This window comes from Carettochelys insculpta, chromosome 2 (assembly GCF_033958435.1).
Source record: "Carettochelys insculpta isolate YL-2023 chromosome 2, ASM3395843v1, whole genome shotgun sequence".
Taxonomy (NCBI): domain Eukaryota; kingdom Metazoa; phylum Chordata; order Testudines; family Carettochelyidae; genus Carettochelys; species Carettochelys insculpta.
In genome coordinates this window covers 165,924-184,817 of record NC_134138.1, presented here as the reverse complement: position 1 = coordinate 184,817, position 18,894 = coordinate 165,924, and the positions used below count along the sequence as shown (strand labels likewise).

Here is an 18,894-nt window from a genome sequence, read left to right as displayed (position 1 = left end):
GAGTGAGTGCCGCCCTGGCCATCCCTGGCAGGTCTCCCACACACTTACCCCACCATGTGCACACTGCCATGAACACCTGCACACTGCCCCCCCCCAATGAGCAGACGCCACACAGGGGTTGTTGAACAGTAAAACTGGGAATATATTATTTCCAAACAAAATGTGACAATGAATTCTTTAATGCAAACAATCTCTTTTGAGAAACTACATACATGGGGGGGTCGCTACCTAAATGTGGGGGAAATAACTATTTACAACAGAGGCGGGGGGAACTATATACAGAGGAGGGGGGGCCTGGATGGCCCAGTCCTTGGCCCCTCACTGCCCCACATCCGGCATGGAGGGGTGTGACCCCCACCGGGTCTGGGTTGCCAGCCCCCCACCATCTGGGGTCCATGTCGAGGCGCCCCATGGTCCTCCCCAGCAGTTCTGGTGCAGGGGGGCTGCCAGGAGAGGCAGCAGGTGCAGTGGTGAGGGGTGGCAGCTGGTCTGCTATGAGCTCCAGGGTAACTGTGATGCGGTCAAAAGTCTGCATGAAAGAACCCCAGGCCTCCTGGCACCAGGCCAACACCAGCTCCCCCAACGGGAGGCGGTGCTCCGTCACCTCCACCTGGCGCTGGAGGGTGGCGAGGACCTGGGGGTCGGTGGCTGCTTGCAGCTGGCTCTGGCAGTGGTCCCTGGCCCGGCTGGCTGCCACGCTGCAATGCCTCTGGTGGGCTGTCCAGCACGACGGAGACCACAGTGCTGTTGTGGCCCTCAGATGGTGTGGTTGAGGATGGTGGGGGAGAGAGAGGACAGTCATTAGTACTGGGCCCTGGCCCATGGGCCACAGACCTGCCCCCCCTGTGGGTGCCAGGTCCCCATCCCCTAGCTATCGGTGCAGTGTCCCTGTGGGTGGCCCCCTTCAGGTGTTCAGCCCCCTTACTCCTCACCACTGAGGACAGGGTGTGGCACTGTCTGCAGCAGTGGGTGCTGACGGGCCCTGGTGGCCATGCCACTGTCCCAGGGCCGTGGTCTGGCTGGGCCGTGGGACGGCCAGGGTCTGCTGGGAGTGTGGGGTGCCCCCGGTCATGTGTGGTGTCCCTGCCCCATTACCCAGGGGTGTGCGCTCCGTGGGGTGCATACCTGATGGTCCACTCCCGCAGTCAGGGGACACCTGTTGGGCAGATGCCCGGCTGAAGCTCTGGTAGGGGAAGTCTATGTGGAACTCCCTGTTGCTGGACCTCTCCTCAGTGGTCCTGTGGACTGGCTCCTCTGGTAGTCCCTGGTGTTTGGGGCTGGTCTCCAGGCCAGACTTCTGGTACGAGGCCTGCTGGGGCTCCTCAACTGCCATGTCAAGGATGGCCGGGGGGGAGGATGTGTATTGGGGATCCACCATAGCCTTGAGCTCCCTGTAATAGGGGCAAGTGGCAGAGGCAACCTCAGACTGTCTGGCCAAGTCCCAGGCCTGAGTGTAACCCTGCCACTACTCCTTCACTTTGCTTTGGACGTGATCCGGAGTGCGAGCAGGGTGACCCTGGGCAGCCAGGCCTTTGGCCAGCCAAGCGAATGCGTCTGTGTTTTGCCACTTGCTCCCCATTATGTTGAGCAACTCCTCCTCACCCCAGAGCCCCAGCAGAGCTCAGCGTCCTTCCAGGAGGGGCTTCACCACCTCTTACCCCCCACTCCCTAGATGTCTGGGAGCCCTGGGTCCCCTCGCGGGGGCCCTGGGGTGCTCAGGGGCCTGGCTGGCTGCCGTGGGTGCTGGGAGGGCAGCTCGGGGTCTCACGGAGGGTGTGAAGGGTGAGCACGTGTGGCTGCTGCTGCCTCGCACGCTCTCAGCTTCCTGCCACTGGGGGTCCAGGCCCATGGTGCTTTAAGGGCTACTGCACGCGGTGATCATAGAGCCCCACAGGATCTGGACAGCATGTCTCAACCCCACAGCTAATTGCCGTCATGGAAGACCCCGCTATTTCGAAGTAGTGGGATGTAGATCATCTACATGCCATTTTGATTCCAGGTGGGGGGAGTTTCAGTTTCAGTGGCAGCTGGGACTGCCTGCCTGACCTTTTGCTCCCTTGATCAGCCTTCCCCTGTGTGACTCATAGGGGGAGGGCCTGAGAGAGGCCAGCAGGCTTAAAAGCCAGAGGCAGGAGCGACCAGGGGAGCAAAGCAGACAGGGAGCTGCAGACAGGGGAGTTTAAGAGGGAGTTTGACAGAGGGAGTGTGACAGAGAGGACTATAATGGTTAGGAAGACCCACAACACCTGTGCCAGCGCTACTGCTGTCTCCTCCACTTGTGCCTGTAGCCAGACAGACTGCCTGACCATGGATGTTTCTACCCAGATCCTGGTGTGGTTCTGCAAGGACTGTGGCTTGCCATTCCCACTTACTGATACCCAGGCTGAGGGGAATATTCAGTGTGGAAGGTGCCTGCTGGTGGAATCTCTCAGGCGGCAGGTGGGGGAGCTACAGGAGGAGTTGGCCAGGTTGAGGAGTATCCGAGTCCATGAGCAGTTCCTGGATAGTATTCAGGTGGAGACTGCAGAGGTAACTGCCCCAGTGGCACAGGATGGCTGATAAACCACTGGAGGAGGTAGACCAGGGTGGACACTGGCAGCTGGTTACTTCTCGCAGCAGGCAGTGTCCCACCCCTGCTCAGAACCCTCCCACCGTGGTACTGGAAAACCGTTATGCCGTACTTGATACAGGAGACCAAGGATTACCCTGTACAGAAGAGGAGAAGCCTCGTACCCTCAAGGCTGGGAAGTCTACTGCCACCCCTGCAAGAAGGAAACGTAGAGTAGTGGTGGTTGGAGACTCTCTTCTGAGGGGGACGGAGGCGCCCATCTGTCGCCCTGACATTTCCTCTCGGGAGGTGTGCTGCCTGCCAGGGGCCCATATCCGAGACGTTACGCAGGCATTGTCGAAGATTATCCGGCCCTCTGACTACTATCCCATGCTTTTCATCCATGTGGGCACTAATGATACTGTGAGGTGTGACGCTGAGCAGGTCAAGAGTGACTTCAGGGCTCTGGGGGCACGGGTGAGGAAGTTTGGGGTGCAGGTGGCATTCTCTTCAATCCTGGCTGTCAGAGGTAGGGGCCCAGGCAGAGACAGGTGTATCCTGGAGGTGAATGCTTGGTTGCATAGATGGTGTCACCAGGAAGGCTTTGGTTTCTTTGACCACGGAATCCTTTTCCGGGAAGGACTGCTAGGCAGAGATGGTGTTCACCTTTCGAGGAGGGGGAAGACCATATTCGGACACAGGCTGGCTAACCTAGTGAGGAGGGCTTTAAACTAGGTTAGACGGGGGCAGTGGAGCAAAGCCTGCAGGTAAGTGGAGAGCATGGATACCTGGGAGATGAACTTGAAATGAGGGGGAGTATGGGCTACACTGAGAGAGTAAAAAGAGGGCCAGGGCAAAACTGGGAGGCAAGACCAAATCAACGTCTGAGACGCCTATATATAAATGCAAGAAGTATGGGAAATAAACAAGAAGAATTGGAAGTACTAATAAATGAATACAACTATGATATCGTTGGCATCACAGAAACTTGGTGGGATAATACTCATGATTGGAATGTTGGTATTGAAGGGTACAGCCTGCTTAGGAAGGACAGACAGGGAAAGAAGGGAGGAGGTGTTGCCTTGTATATTAAAAATGTACACACTTGGACAGAGGTTGAGATGGACATAGGAGATGGACAGGTTGAAAGTCTCTGGGTTAGACTCAGAGGAGTAAAAAACAAGGATGAGGTTCTACTAGGCGTCTACTACAGGCCCCCTAGCGAGGTGGATGAGGCTTTCTTTAAACAGCTAACAAAATCATCCAGGGCCCAGAATTTGGTGGTGATGGGTGACTTCAACTCTCCGGGTATATGTTGGGAAACTAATACAGCAGGGGACAGACTGCCCAATAAATTCTTGGATTGCATTGCAGACAACTTTTTATTCCAAAAGGTTGAAAAAGCTACCAGGGGGGAAGCTGTTCTAGATTTAATTTTAACAAATAGGGAGGAATTGGTAGAGAACTTGAAAGTGGAAGGATGCTTGGGTGAAAGTGATCGTGAAATCATAGAGCTCACAATTCTAAGGAAGGGTAGAAGGGAAAACAGTACAATAGAGATAACGGATTTCAGGAAGGCAGATTTTGGTAAACTCAGACAGCTGGTAGGTAAGGTCCCATGGGAAGATAAACTGAGGGGAAAAATGGCTGAGGAGAGTTGGCAGTTTTTCAAAGGGACATTATTAAGGGCCCAAAAGCAAGCTATCCTGCTGCGTAGGAAAGATAGAAAACATGGCAAAAGACTGCCTTGGCTTAACCAGGAGATTTTGCATGATCTCAAACTTAAAAAGGAATCGTATAAGAAATGGAAACTAGGACAAATTACAAAGGATGAATATAGGCAAACAACACGAGCATGCAGGAGCAAGATTAGAAAGGCTAATGCACAAAATGAGCTCAAGCTAGCTACAAGCATAAAGGGAAACAAGAAGGCTTTTTACAAATACATTGGTAACAAGAGGAAGACCAAGGAGAGGGTAGGGCCATTGGTCAGTGACGAGGGAGAAAAAGTAACAGGGAATTTGGAAATGGCAGAGATGTTTAATGATTTCTTTGTTTCGGTCTTCACTGAGAAATCTGAAGGAATGCCTGACACAGAGAATGCTAGTGAAAAAGGGGTAGGTTTAGAAGTTGAAATACGAAAAGAACAAATTAAAATTTACTTAGAAAAATTAGATGTCTGCAAATCACCAGGGCCTGATGAAATGCATCCTAGAATCCTCAAGGAGCTGATAGAAGAGGTATCTGAGCCTTTAGCAATCATATTTGGAAAATCATGGGAGACGGGAGAGATTCCAGAAGACTGGAAAAGGGCAAATATAGTACCCATTTATAAAAAGGGGAACAAGAATAACCTGGGAAACTACAGGCCAGTCCGCTTAACTTCTGTGCCAGGAAAGATAATGGAGCAGGTCATTAAAGAAATCATCTGCAAGCAATTGGAAGGTGGTAAGGTGATAGGGAACAGCCAGCATGGTTTTGTTAAAAACAGATCATGTCAAACCAATGTAATAGCTTTCTTTGATAGAATAACGAGCCTTGTGGATAAGGGAGAAGTGGTGGATGTGATACACCTAGACTTCAGTAAAGCATTTGACACGGTCTCACATAATATACTTATCAATAAACTACTCAAATACAACTTAGATGGGGCTACTATAAGGTGGGTGAACAACTGGCTGGATAACCATACCCAGAGAGTAGTTCTTAATGGTTTTCAATCCTGCTGGAAAAGTATAACTAGTGGGGTTCCACAGGGGTCTGTTTTAGGACCGGTTCTGTTCAATATTTTCATTAACAATTTAGGTATTGACATAGAAAGTACACTTATTAAGTTTGCAGATGATACCAAGCTGGGAGGGGTTGCAACTTCTTTGGAGGATAGGGTCACAATTCAAAAGGATCTGGATAAACTGGAGAAATGGGCTGAGGTAAACAGGATGAAGTTTAATAAGGACAAATGCAAAGTGCTCCACTTAGGAAGGAACAATCAGTGTCGCATATACAGAATGGGAAAGGACTGCCTGGGAATGAGTACAGCAGAAAGGGATCTAGGGGTTATAGTGGGCCACAAGCTAAATATGAGTCAACAGAGTGATGCTGTTGCAAAAAAAGCAAACATGATTCTAGGATGCATTAACAGGTGTGTTGTGAACAAAACACGAGAAGTCATTCTCCCACTCTACTCTGCGCTGGTTAGGCCTCAGCTGGAGTATTGTGTCCAGTTCTGGGCACCGCAGTTCAGGAAGGATGTGGAGAAATTGGACAGGGTCCAGAGGAGAGCAACGAGAATGATCAAAGGTCTAGAGAACATGACCTATGAAGAAAGGCTGAAAGAATTGCGCTTGTTTAGTTTGGAAAAGAGAAGATTGAGGGGGGACATGATAGCAGTTTTCAGGTACCTAAAAGGGTGCCAAAGGCAGAGGGAGGGAACTTGTCCTTCCTTGCCTCTGAGGATAGAACAAGAGGCAATGGACTTAAATTGCAGCAGGGGAGGTTCAGGTTGGACATTAGGAAAAAGTTCCTAACTGTCAGGGTGATCAAACACTGGAACGAATTGCCAAGGGAGGTGGTAGAATCTCCATCACTAGAGATATTTAAGAAGAGGTTAGATAGATGGCTTTCAGGGATGGTCTAGAAAGTGCTTGGTCCTGCCATGAGGGCAGGGGGCTGGACTCGATGGCCTCTCAAGGTCCCTTCCAGTCCTACTCTTCTATGATTCTACACACACCCTCTTTGATGCTGAATGTTGAAGTAGGGCTCTATTCCCATCTTCCGACAGAGATAGCAATTTTGACATTGATCGCCTAACTTTGATTTTGACTTCGAAGTAGCACATGGCATCTGTAGACGCAACACACGCTACTTTGAAGTTGGGCCCACTACTTCAAAATAGTTGGCTAATGTAGACGCCACTATCTAGTTCTTTTTTGAACCCTATTGTAGTCTTGGCCTTCACACCATCATCTGGCAAAGAGTTCCTCAGGTTGACTGGGCATTGTATGAAACAGTATTACTTATAGGCTACGTCTACACTAGCCCCAAACTTCGAAATGGCCATGCAAATGGCCATTTTGAAGTTTACTAATGAAGTGCTGAAATGCATATTCACTGCCTCATTAGCACGCGGGCGGCCGCGGCACTTCAAAATGGATGTGGCTCGCCGCCGCGCAGCTCGTCCAGACGGGGCTCCTTTTCAAAAGGATCCCGCCTACTTTGAAGTCCCCTTATTCCCATCTGCTCATGGGTATAAGGGGACTTCAAAGTAGGCGGGGTCATTTCGAAAAGGAGCCCCGTTGGGACGAGCTGCGTGGCGGCGAGCCGCGTCAATTTTGAAGCGCCGCAGCCGCCTGCATGCTAATGAGGTGCTGAATATGCATTTCAGCACTTCATTAGTAAACTTCGAAATGGCCATTTGTGTGGCCATTTTGAAGTTTGGGGCTGGTGTAGACACGGTCATATTTGTTTTAAATATACTGCCTATTAGTTTCATTTGGTGACTCCTGGTTCATGTTTTACTTGAAGGGCTAAATAATACTTTCTTCTCCACTTTCTCCACATCATTCATGATTTCTTACAGCTCTATCATACACCACCTGCATCATCTCCTTTCTAAGATGAACAGTCCCAGTCTTTTTCCATGCTGATGCTTTACCCAAACTCTTCCTCTTCCTCCTCTCATTTCATTTTTAACAAGAAACCAGCTGTCTCACTCACAAAATTGAGCCTTCATTTGGCCATATCTTCACCAACTCCTTCAATTCCAGAGTTTCCATGCAGGACGATGGTGTGTACTGGTTCTGAGCACATTAGCTCTTCATGAGACAACCACTGAGTAGCCAGGCTTTGAGGTGGAGATTGTCTACGTTGGGGTGAAGAATCTGGCCATTGTATTGAGATAGGAGATTGGGCTGGAGTGGGAGATGGTTGTGGTGATTGATCAATATTTCTAACAGGAAGGGATACCATGGTTGCCTGGGCCATTCCAGTGCTATTAAGATAACTTGTGAATTGTCTGTTCTGATCTTTTCTATTACCCTGTTTAGTATGGGAACAGGTGGAAAGGCATAAAGAAGCATGTCTGTCCCTGGGAACACAAAGGCATCCCCCTGGAATGGGATGTTAGGCCTGCCCTGGAACAGAATTCTGGGAATTTTTTGTTTTGGGCTGTTGTGAATGAATCAAGTTGGGGAAATCCCACCATTGGAAAATGGTGTGTCGGACGGAATCATTTAACTCTCTTGTTATATGGGGCAGCAACAACCAAGTTTACTCATGGTGATGTTTTGGATACCAGGTAGGTATGTGGCGGATATGGTAACGTTGTGTTTCAAGCACAAATTCCAGAGTTTGATGGACTCCATGCAGAGAGTTTGGGAATGAGCTCTACCTGCCTGTTCACACAGAACATGCATGCTATGTTGTCTCTTATCATCCTTATATTGTGGCCTCTGATGATAAGGAGGAAGTGAAAGCAGGCATAGTGTACAGCTCTGAGCTTGAGGATGTTGATACCAGGCAACTGTGATATCCCTTCCTGCCAGGAATGTTGATCAGTCACCACAACCATCTCCCACTCCAGCCCACAACCAACCCTAGAGAGTGGTTTCGGAAGTGGACAGTACTGCCTGCATTATGGTTTGTCCTATGTATGCTCCCCATCCGTGAGGTATGTATCTGTTGTGAGGATAATTGTGGGGGGTTCTTGAAGAACTGGAATCCTTTTACATTATGTGTAATGGGATGGTTCACCATAGTAGTGAGTCTTTGACTGTAGAAGGCGCTGTGAGGTACTTGAGGAGTTTGTGCCATTTTGGTTTGTATACTGAAGCTAGCCAGGTTTGAAGGCGTCATGTACAGGTGGGCACTGAGGTCAATAAAGTGGAAGCTGCCATGTGTCCCAGTCATCTGAGGCAGTTGTGAACAATGACCTGTGGACTGATGTGGATGGCATGTATGAGACTGCAGGGTGCTCTGAATCTCCTTCAGCAGTGAGGTTTGACAAGTAGTGGAGTCAAGAAAGGCACCTAGGAAGTGGATCTGTTGGGTAGGTGTTGATGTTGACTTGTCTTTGCTTATTTGTAGGCCCAGCTTTGGGGAGTGCTGCATCATCATTGATATTGCACATAGAGGCTACGTCTACAAGTGCAGCCAACATCGAAATAGTCTATTTCGATGAATAACGTCTACACGTCCTCCAGGGCTGGCAACGTTGATGTTCAACTTCGACGTTGCTCAGCCCAACATCGAAATAGGTGCAGCGAGGGAACGTCTACACGTCAAAGTAGCACACATCGAAATAGGGATGCCAGGCACAGCTGCAGACAGGGTCACAGGGCGGACTCAACAGCAAGCCGCTCCCTTAAAGGGCCCCTCCCAGACACAGTTGCACTAAACAACACAAGATACACAGAGCTGACAACTGGTTGCAGACCCTGTGCCTGCAGCATAGATCCCCAGCTGCCGCAGAAGCAGCCAGAAGCCCTGGGCTAAGGGCTGCTGCCCACGGTGACCATAGAGCCCCGCAGGGGCTGGAGAGAGAGCATCTCTCAACCCCCCAGCTGATGGCCGCCATGGAGGACCCAGCAATTTTGATGTTGAGGGACGCGGATCGTCTACACGGTCCCTACTTCGACATTGAACGTCGAAGTAGGGCGCTATTCCTATCTCCTCATGAGGTTAGCGACTTCGACGTCTCGCCGCCTAACGTCGAAGTTAACTTCGAAATAGCGCCCGACGCGTGTAGACGCGACGGGGGCCATTTCGAAGTTGGTGCCGCTACTTCGAAGTAGCGTGCACGTGTAGACGCAGCTAGAGTGTGAGAATGGAGACTTCAGCAGACAATTGTCTAGTATGTTAAGATTATCAGGTCCTGCTCCTTTAAATATGCTGTCATCACTGCCAATAGCTTTGTAAAAATTCATGGTGCTGTGGGGAGACTAAAGAGAACCACAGAGTGCCATTCTCAAGTGTAAATTTGTATATCGGGTGGCTAATAAAGTGAAAATATGCATCTTGGAGGTTGAGAGCCAAAAACCAATTTCTCTTTACCAGTGCTGGGATTACTGTGGGAAGAGTGACCAACCTGAATTTTTATTTTGGTACATATTTTTTCAAACCCTGGAGGTCAGATGGGTCACAATCCCCCATTTTCCTTTTCTGTCAAGAAATGTGAATAAACCCCCTTCCCGCTATGCTGGCTAGGTATTGGTTGTATGGTTCTGAGGTGGATAAGGCATTGTGCCTCTGAACGGAGTAATAACACATGAAAGGGGCTCTTCAGGAGGGATGGGGGGTGCTTGGGGTGTAAATGGGATGGCATATCCTGATTGAATGATCTCCAGGACCCAACGGTATGAAGTGATAGCTTCCCAGTTGAAGAAGAATGGTCGTAAACAGAAGGTGAGGGCTGATATATAGGGGAGAGTCATTTGAGGCATTAGTCAAGAGCATTGAAAACAACTTAGCTGATTGGAGGCTGAGGGCTGGGTTGCCCCAGAATATGGAGGGCAACATCTCTGGGCTCTAGGTCTCTGGCATTGTTGGTAGAAGTTGAACCTCTCTCATCTGGCACCTATAAGGCATGACCAGTGCTGGACGAGAGAATATGCTGGACCATGGGATGTCTATATTTTCTAGTGTATCACCAACCCTTTCACTGCTTACTAGATTCTTAAAAGACATTTATGGCTAAATTACAGCTAAATTACAGCACAGAACACTGAGAGCCAGGACTGGTTGCTGTAAACAAACTTTATTGGGCTACAGGAAACTTGGCTACACCCAAGATAAGTGGTCATCTGTGTCAGTAAAATCATGATGGATTACAGATGCTGCTGGACAAGAGGGTTCCAGATTAGAGAGGTTCGGCCTGTAGTGACTATCATATTGTCAATGCTGTGCTTGGAGTGAATAAAAGAGGTATCACTGTTAATGGTATGGCTGATATTTGTATTGTTTCTTCTTTGGCATAGGTATTTGTATGCCCAAGGATCTCAGAGTTGCTCAAGAGTGCTCCATAGAATAGATGACCTCATTGGTGTTGGCAGTGAAGCATCTTTGTCCATCAAATGGAAGATCCTTTACTGTAGTGTGGATTTCTCTTGGTAAGGAGGAAGATGAGCCAGAATACAGAATGATGACTACTATGGCCGTGGATCTGGTGGCTATGTCTACAACATATAGTGTAGTTTGGAGCTCTGCGCAGGATCTTAACTGACCTTCAGAGAATAGTGCCGGAAATCACCGTTCCTTGTCTTGAAGCATGCCATCAATAAAAGCTTGTCCTTTGGAGTAGTTTCTTTGGTTGTATTTTGCTAATAGTGCCACATAACTGGCCACCCTGAATTGCAAGGAGGAGGAGTATGTTTTATGTCCAAATGCCTCCATCCCTTTATTATCTTTGCTGGATGGGGTGGTCTTGAATTGTTGCTGTTTCTTGTTCTTCTGGTTAGCTGCTTTCCCTACTAACCAGGTTGGAGCAGAGTGAGTGAAGAAGAATTCAGTGTCCTTACAGTGAATGAAGTATTTCCAGTCCATGTGCTTGCTTGTGGGTGTAATGGAGGCAGGTGTCTGCCGTATAATTTGTTTAGGCTACAGGATGGCTGCATTAATGGGGAGTGCTATTTTGGAGGTGGCAGTGGCTTGCAATATTACAGGAAGCAATACTGAGTTTGTCCACCACTCTCTTAAGGGGATCCTGAAAGCGGAAGAGTTCATCCATAGATGTGGATGTGGTGGGCAGTTTGGCTTATTGGGGTGAAGAGAGTGGCTCCATGGCAATCGGTGAATCATCCCTTGGGATTTCTGTTTGTATGTCCAGCATAGGTTCAGTATTAGAGTCTACCTCCACTTGAAAGGCTGGCAGGGGGAGGTTTGTAAACTTGCCTCTGTGTAGCGGGACAGTTAGTATTTCATACTCTGTAGTGTTCCTAAGTGCCCAATGACCAGGAAATGGTATAGGTGGTGTCATCCAAAGATGGTCATACCATTGATATTGTGCACCAGGTATATTTTGTCTGTGTGGGTCCCCATGCTTAGGTGGTTAGCAGGGTAAAAAAAGGTCTTTGTTCTCCAAGTCATCTTCCTCCCCACTGGAAAGAGGAGGGATCATGGAGGGCGAGCAATATTGTGTTTGTGGCTTTTGTGAAAAATACCCATCCAGGAGAAGAGACTCTAGAGAGGCGAAGACCATGAGATCAGCTGCATTTTGGAACTGGTGGTGAACAGAGCCAAATTGCAGTATCTGTTTTGGTGCAGATGAGATTGCAATGCTATGCTAAGGTGAATTGGTGACAGAACTGTGGAAGCTGAGGAGAGTGTTGGTGCCATGTGAGTCAGAGCTGTTTGTTGCTGCAGTGCTGAGTAAGCAGGCTGAGTCAGCAACATCAAAAGCTGAAGGAGAATGGCAGGATCAAAGGGAAGTGCCACTCCTGCTGTTTGAATAGGCTGCTGTGAGCCTGAGGTCAGCACCAGTGTCAGTGAGGGTACTGTGGGCAGTGCCGTAACTAGCTAATTTTGAACCCGAGGAAAGAATATAAAATTGTGCCCCCTCATGTTTATATACTGTGCCAAAGTCAGTCTTATTCCTGGACCTCTGGCCTCTATTCAATCCACTGGATCCACTTACGGGCCCAGTTGTCCTCACTGGGGTGAAGGGTGGTCTGGGAGGGAACCCGGCCCCCGCCCACTCATGACGGTTTCCGTCTCAGGGATCCTATGCGACTGCTAGTGGGAAGGGCTGACTCCCTTAGCCCTTGGTGCGGCAGCTCTTCCCTGGGGCCACTTTCCCAGACAATTCCCTATGGTACCTTTTCCAGGCTGCAGCTGTAACGAGTTCCCCTCTCAATCTGCTGCAGCTCCTCACTCTTCCTCTGTGGCTTCTGGTGTTCCTATTCCTTTCTTCTGCTCCTTTCCAACCTGCTTTCTCTCACTACTTCTGGTCTCCTCGCCTTTCTCCACTCGCCTCTCACACTCTCTCCCTGCCCTTCCCCCTCTGAAGGGATTCTGAAGGCCTCTTATTAGGCCCGCCTTGGAGTCAGCTGGCCCTGATTAGACTGAGCCATCTCCTGCCCAGCTGCCTGTGACTGCCCTGTTGGTGCTCCGCAGGCCTTTCTGCTTGTTTGGGCTCCCTCTGAGAGGGCCCTCCACCCTGGTCCTGCCACACATGCCCTGCTCCTGCTCAACACCCTGGGGTTGGGCTACTTGGATCGGGCAACAGAGCACTCTTGACAAGCCGTCTGCATTTCCATTTTGGCTCGCAGATTTATGTTGCACCTTGAAATTGAAGGGCTGCAGTGACAGGAACCATCTGGTGACCCTTGCATTTTTGTCTTTGTTGCGGTGCATCCATTGTAGGGGTGCATGATCAGTGACCAACGTGAACTTCTGCCTCAGGAGGTAATAGTGTAGGCCCTCCATGGCCCATTTCAGGTATAGAACTGGATGCTCTTCCTCCCCAACCATCTGCAACAATACCACCCCTAGCCCAACTTCTGAGGCATCAGTTTGTAGGATAAATTCCTTCTTAAAATCAGGGCCGATGAGGATGGGGTCACTGCAGAGGGCAGTTTTCAGGTCTATAAAAGCTTTCTTGGCTGCTGGGGTCCATTTTATGATGTCAGGGCCACAGGCTCTGGTCAGGTCAGTCAACAGGTATGCCCTGGAAGTGAAGCAGTGAATGAACCGGTGGTAATATCCAACCAGCCCTAAGAAGGCTCTGACCTTCTTGTTTCTGGATGGACGAGGTCAATTTTGTATTGTCTCTACTTTATTAAGTTGAGGCCTTACCATGCCCTTCCTACAACATAGCCGAGCTACTTGGATTCAGCTAGCCCAATCGCACGCTTAGTGGGATTTGCTGTAATGCCAGCTTTCCTCAGGGTCTCCAACACAGCTTCCACCTTCTCAAGGTGAGTGTCCCAATCTGGGCCGTGGACAACAATGTCGTCTAAGTAGGCAGCTGCATATTTGGTGTGTGGATGTAATAGCTTGTCCATAAGCCTTTGAAATGTTGCAGGCACGCCATGCAGGCCAAAGGGAAGGACAATGTACTGGAAGAGTCCATCTGGAGTCAGGAAGGCCGTCTTCTCTTTCGTCCCCAGGGCCAGAGGGGATCTGCCAGTAGCCCTTGGTCAAATTGAGGGTAGACAGGAATCGGGCCTTTCTCAGTTGGTCAATCAGTTCATCTACCCGTGGCATGGGGTAGGCGTCAAACCTGGACACCTCATTCAGCCTTTGGAAGTCACTGCAGAATCGTAGCCTTCCATCAGATTTAGGTACCAGTACGATAGGACTAGACCTCTGATTGTATGATTCTTTGATAACTCCAAGGTCCAGCATTTTCTTAACCTCCATTTGGATCTCCTGTCTCTTCACCTTGGATATCCTATAGGGCTTGACATTCATTTTAACTCCTGGATCCGTGACGATGTTGTTCTTCCGGGTTTAGCCAAAAAACACATCACGGTTCCTCTCTATTATGTCAGTTACTTCCATGCATTGATGCAGGGTCAACTCAGGAGATATCTCCACCTACTGCTGGGGGCTCCCCTCTGGGGCTGGTGCTCCCAGAACAACCAGCTGCACTTCTCTGTCCCACCATGGTTTTAGCAGTTTGACGTGATATATCTGCTCTGGCTTCTACCGGTTAGGCTGGCGAACCTTGTAATCCACCTTGCCAACAGCCTCTATCACCTCGTATGACCCCTGCCACCTGGTGAGGAGTTTACTCTTGGCCATTGGCACCAACACCATCACTCAGTCTCCCACCTGGAATTTCTGGGATGCCGCTTGACGATTGTAGCTGGCTTGCTGAGCTTTCTGCACCTTCTCTAAATGCTCCCGCACTATTGGGGTGACTCTGGCAATTCGGTCTCTCATCTGGAGCATGTGGTCAACAATGTTCCTCCCCAGGATAGGGTGGTCCTCCCATGCCTCTTTGGTGAGGTCCAGAATTCCCCGGGGATTACATCTGTACAAGAGCTCAAATGGGGAAAATCCAGGAGAAGCTTGAGGGACGTTCCTTACGGCAAACATGAGAAATGGCAGCAGCATATCCCAGTCCTTGCCATCCCAGCTCACAACTGTCCTTATCATGTTTTTCAAAGTTCTATTAAATCACTTGATGAGGCCGTTGGTCTGGGGGTGAGAGACTGATGTCCTCAGGGTGCGTATCTGGAGCAGGGTACATAAGTCCTTCATGAGCTCGGACATGAAGTGGATACCCTGATCAGTTAGGATTTCCTGGGGTATCCCCACCCTCAAGAAAATCTGGATGAGCTCCTTTTCTATTGTTTGGGACAGGGTATTGAGCAGGGGCACAGCCTCCGGGTACCTGGTGGCACAGTCCACAACAACTAGGATGCTCTGGTGACCCCGTGCAGACTTCTCTAGTGGCCTAACTGTGTCCATGGCAATCTGCTCAAATGGGACCTCAGTGATTGGGAGGGGCATCAACAGGGCTCTCAGGTGTGGTCAGGGCCCATGTAACTGGCATTCAGGAGAGGAAATACAATATTTCCAGACTTCCATATAGATCCCTGGCCAAAAGAATCTCCTCAAAATGTGTCTAGGGTCTTGTCCACCCCCAGCTGTACCCCAAACAAGTGGCTGTGGGCCAGCTCCATGACCACCCTCCGGTGCTTTTACAGTACCAAATGTTGTTCTACTTCTTGGTCCTATATCCGGGCTACTCTGTATAACAAGTCCCCCTTGATTACATAATAAGGGCCCGTACCTTTGCTCCTTCCCTCCACAGGGGTCCCATTAACCTCAAGCACCTCCTTATGGACATTTCGGAACACCGGGTCATTCACCTGATCTTGCTCTAACATTTCCCGGGAGGGGCCCACATGTTCAGGGTTAGGGGGGCCCACCTTGTCGCCCTCCCCTGACAAGTGAGGCCCCACCTCTGGTTCACCTACTTTCCTAGTTTCTTCCCTAGTAGTTGGATGGGCTTGTCCCCCTACCAGCACCTGTTTCAGATTGTGGCCCGATATCCTGGTTCCCAGCCTCTTGGTGGCCCTCCTCTCCCACCTAGTCTTTTAGGTCTTCCCTGGCACCAAGAATAGGTCCCAGGAAAATTTGCAAAAGATTGGGACCGAGCTATCCCCTTTGGCCCCATCATACTGTAGTAGTTCATTGAACCCAGTGAAGTCCCGTCCTATGACCACAGGATAGAGGAGCCTGGGGACCACCCCTGCAGTTATGTTTGTGACACTACCTTGGACCTCTGTTTTTAATGGGATAGCCGGGTAATAAACATCCCTGTGAACACAAGAGTTCCCTGAGCGCTTGGCCCAGGTCAGTTGGTCCTCTCCCACTAACATCCCCGATACCAAAGTAACTGCGCTCCCAGAGTCTACCAAGGTGGTTGTTTCTATCCCATTCATCTTCACCAGATGGGTGTACTGAAGGGAGGCTGCTGAAAGCCAGCAAGGTGAATCAAGGCACAGGGATCTTGCAGGTACCCCATGCCACACTGCATGGGTTCTTCCTGATTGGGGCACTGTGCGGCTATGTGCCGCAGTTCCCCACAGGCATAACACTTACAACCTGTGTGGGGCATCCGCCTTTTCTTTGGGCTGCTGGGCGTGGCCCTCTGGCCCTCCCTACCTTCACCCCCAAGCTTCCTCATACCCTCAAGCTGTTCTCCTGTCCCCTTCTTCTCCACCCGCGCCTGTTCTGGGGCTTCAGGAACCTGTGTCCTGGGAATAAGGCCGCACTCCTTGTTCAATGTACCCTTTCCCTGGGGGGTCAAAACAGTTCCCTGGCCATCAAGCGTCTCTCCACGAGGGCCACCAGCTCATCAAAGGCAGCAAAGTCATTCTGTCCAACCCACTCCTGTAGGTGGGGTGGCAGTCCTCTGATATATCTGCCCTCAATGATCTTCTCCCCACTGTGGACCTCCGGCTGCAACCAGTTCCAGGCCAGGTGGATTAGGTCAAACAACTGGGTTCTGGGGGTTTTGTCCTCCCAGTATTTCCACTCATGGAATCTTTGGGCCCTCACTGCTGCCATGACACCCGCCTGTGCTAGGATTTCTGCCTTCAGCTGGAGATAGTTGGAAGCCACTTCTTCTGCCAGGTCAAAATACACCTGGGCTTCGTCACTCAAAAACAGGGCTAAAATATTGGCCCACTATGCCTGGGGCCAGGCCTACCATACAGCAGTTCTCTCAAAGGCCAACAGGTAGGCCTCCACGTCATCATCCCCAGTCATCTTCTGTAGGTAACAGCTAGCATGTACTGACGAGGTCCTGTCCTGATTTGGCATCTGTAGAGCCAGGGCCTTCACCTGCTTCACGACCTCCTGCAGGCTAGTGTGGTCCTGGGCAGCCTGACTCACTAGCAGCCGGTTTCTCTCCTGCTGGACTCAGGTAGCCTCCTGCTGGGCCACTGTGGCCTGCAGGACTGCCTTTATCACGTCCTCTATGGGTATTTCTTCTTTAAGAGGGGTCCAGATAGTTGGCTTTGGGGTTGCTGTGAAACCTCACAGGACTAACATCCCACTGCTAACACCATGTGTGAAGAAGTCAAGTCTTATTTCAGTGCCTCTGGCCTCCATTCACTCCACTGGACCCACTTAAGGGCCCAGTTGTCCTCATTGGGATGTGGGGTGGTCTGGGGGGAACCTGGCCCCCGCCCACTCATGCTGGGTTCTGGCGCAGGTACCCTATGCGACTGCTAGTGGGAAGGGCTGATTCCCTTAGCCCTGGGTGCGGCAGCTCTTCTCCTGGGGCCACTTCCCCAGACAATTCCCTGTGGTACCTTTTCCAGGCTGCAGCTGTAACTAATTCCCCTCTCAATCTGCTGCAGCTCCTCACCCTCCCTCTGTGGTTTCTGGTGTTCCTGTTCCTTTCTTCTGCTCCTTTCCAATCTGCTTTCTCTCACTACTTCTGGTCTCCTCGCCTCTCTCCATTCGCCTCTCATACTTTCTCCCTGCCCTTCCCACTGTGAAGGGCTTTTAAAGGCCTCTTCTTATTAGGCCCACCTTGGAGTCAGCTGGCCCTGATTAGACTGAGCCATCTCCTGCCCAGCTGCCTGTGATTGCCCTGCTGGTGCTCCGCGGGCCCTTCTGCTTGTTTGGGCTCCCTCTGAGGGGGCCCTCCACCCTGGTCCTGACACAATATTCATAGTAGTGGGGGGCTCACAGACAGGCTGAGGGGTGAGGTCACACACAGGGACTGTGGGAGGGATGTCACACACAGAGGTTTGTATGGGGGTGTCTAGCATGTGGGGCAGTCGGTGGGCTCAGAGGTGCCATGCACCTGGCCCCTGATGCAGGGGAGTGGCAGAGCAATGCAGGGCCAGGTGGCTGAGCAGGATTTGTTTCTTGGGGAGGCCTGCTGGGTGCAACAGCAGGGCTGTGGCTCCTAAACCCCTTTGTGTCCTGGTCAGCTGCAGCTCTGCCAGGTCTCTGCAGGAGTGCCCCAACCCCTGCCCAGCACTGCTGATTGCTGTAATGAACTGGGCAGCTGTAGGTTGAAGCTGCCATAAGAGGTGGAGACTCCCCACTCCCTGCAGCTGCACATTGCAATGCTTCCCCCACCCAAGCATGCACCCAGCCTATCCTGGGGGAGCACCTACTCCCTTGGCCACCAGTGGGGCTGCCTCTCCCAGGCCTGGCTGCTGCTGGACACAGGCCACCTCCTCCCCTAACCACTGCCCCACCTCTGCAAAGGACGGTAGGTGAGGTGCCAGGACAGGGACAGGTTTGTTTTTAAGATGTGGGGTCTTAAATTCCATCCCCTCTTCCTTCCCCCTCCCACTTAAACTGCTCCACCGCCCCCTGGCTTAAACCCCACTCCTTCCCCCTCATCCCGCACCCTACTTCACACAAACAGCTGAGTGGTGCCTTACCCTGCTGCCCCCGTTGTTCCTTGCCAGACTGCTGTCACTACTGCCTCCTCTGCATGGCTCCTCCTACCCCCACCTACAGTGCGGGGAATCCCTGCTTGGATTGCTGCACTACTAATGGAATTCAATTGAATTGGTTTAATGCCAAGCTGTTAAACCAACTAAATTGAGTTCCATCAACATGGCAAGGCAAGGCAGGTAGGGAGGGAGTGAAGGAGGAATCAGCTGGAGGTGGTAGCATAATGAGCTGCAAATGGCTCTTAAAGAGCTATAGGTGGCTAGGGTGGAGCTTTTAAAAATGGCATTGCTGGCATCTGAACTGCGCCCCCTGACCTGTGGTGCCTGAAGTGAATGCCTCAGTCACCTCACCCTTGTTATGGCTCTGCTGTGGGGTGCCTTCTGAGAGTCAGGCAGCTGAAATCCATTTCTCTCAGCATCCTGTGATATGTCTCTGGCCTTTGTTTGCCAGAAGTTGGGAATGGATCACTT

General features: G+C 50.7%; 1 protein-coding gene across 3 annotated transcripts in view; it reads right to left on the bottom strand.

Moving 5' to 3' along the window:
- MAPK15 (mitogen-activated protein kinase 15) overlaps positions 1-18,894 on the bottom strand; it is a 235,884-nt gene that overhangs the window by 125,206 nt on the left and 91,784 nt on the right. The gene's annotated exons all lie outside the window — the stretch shown is intronic.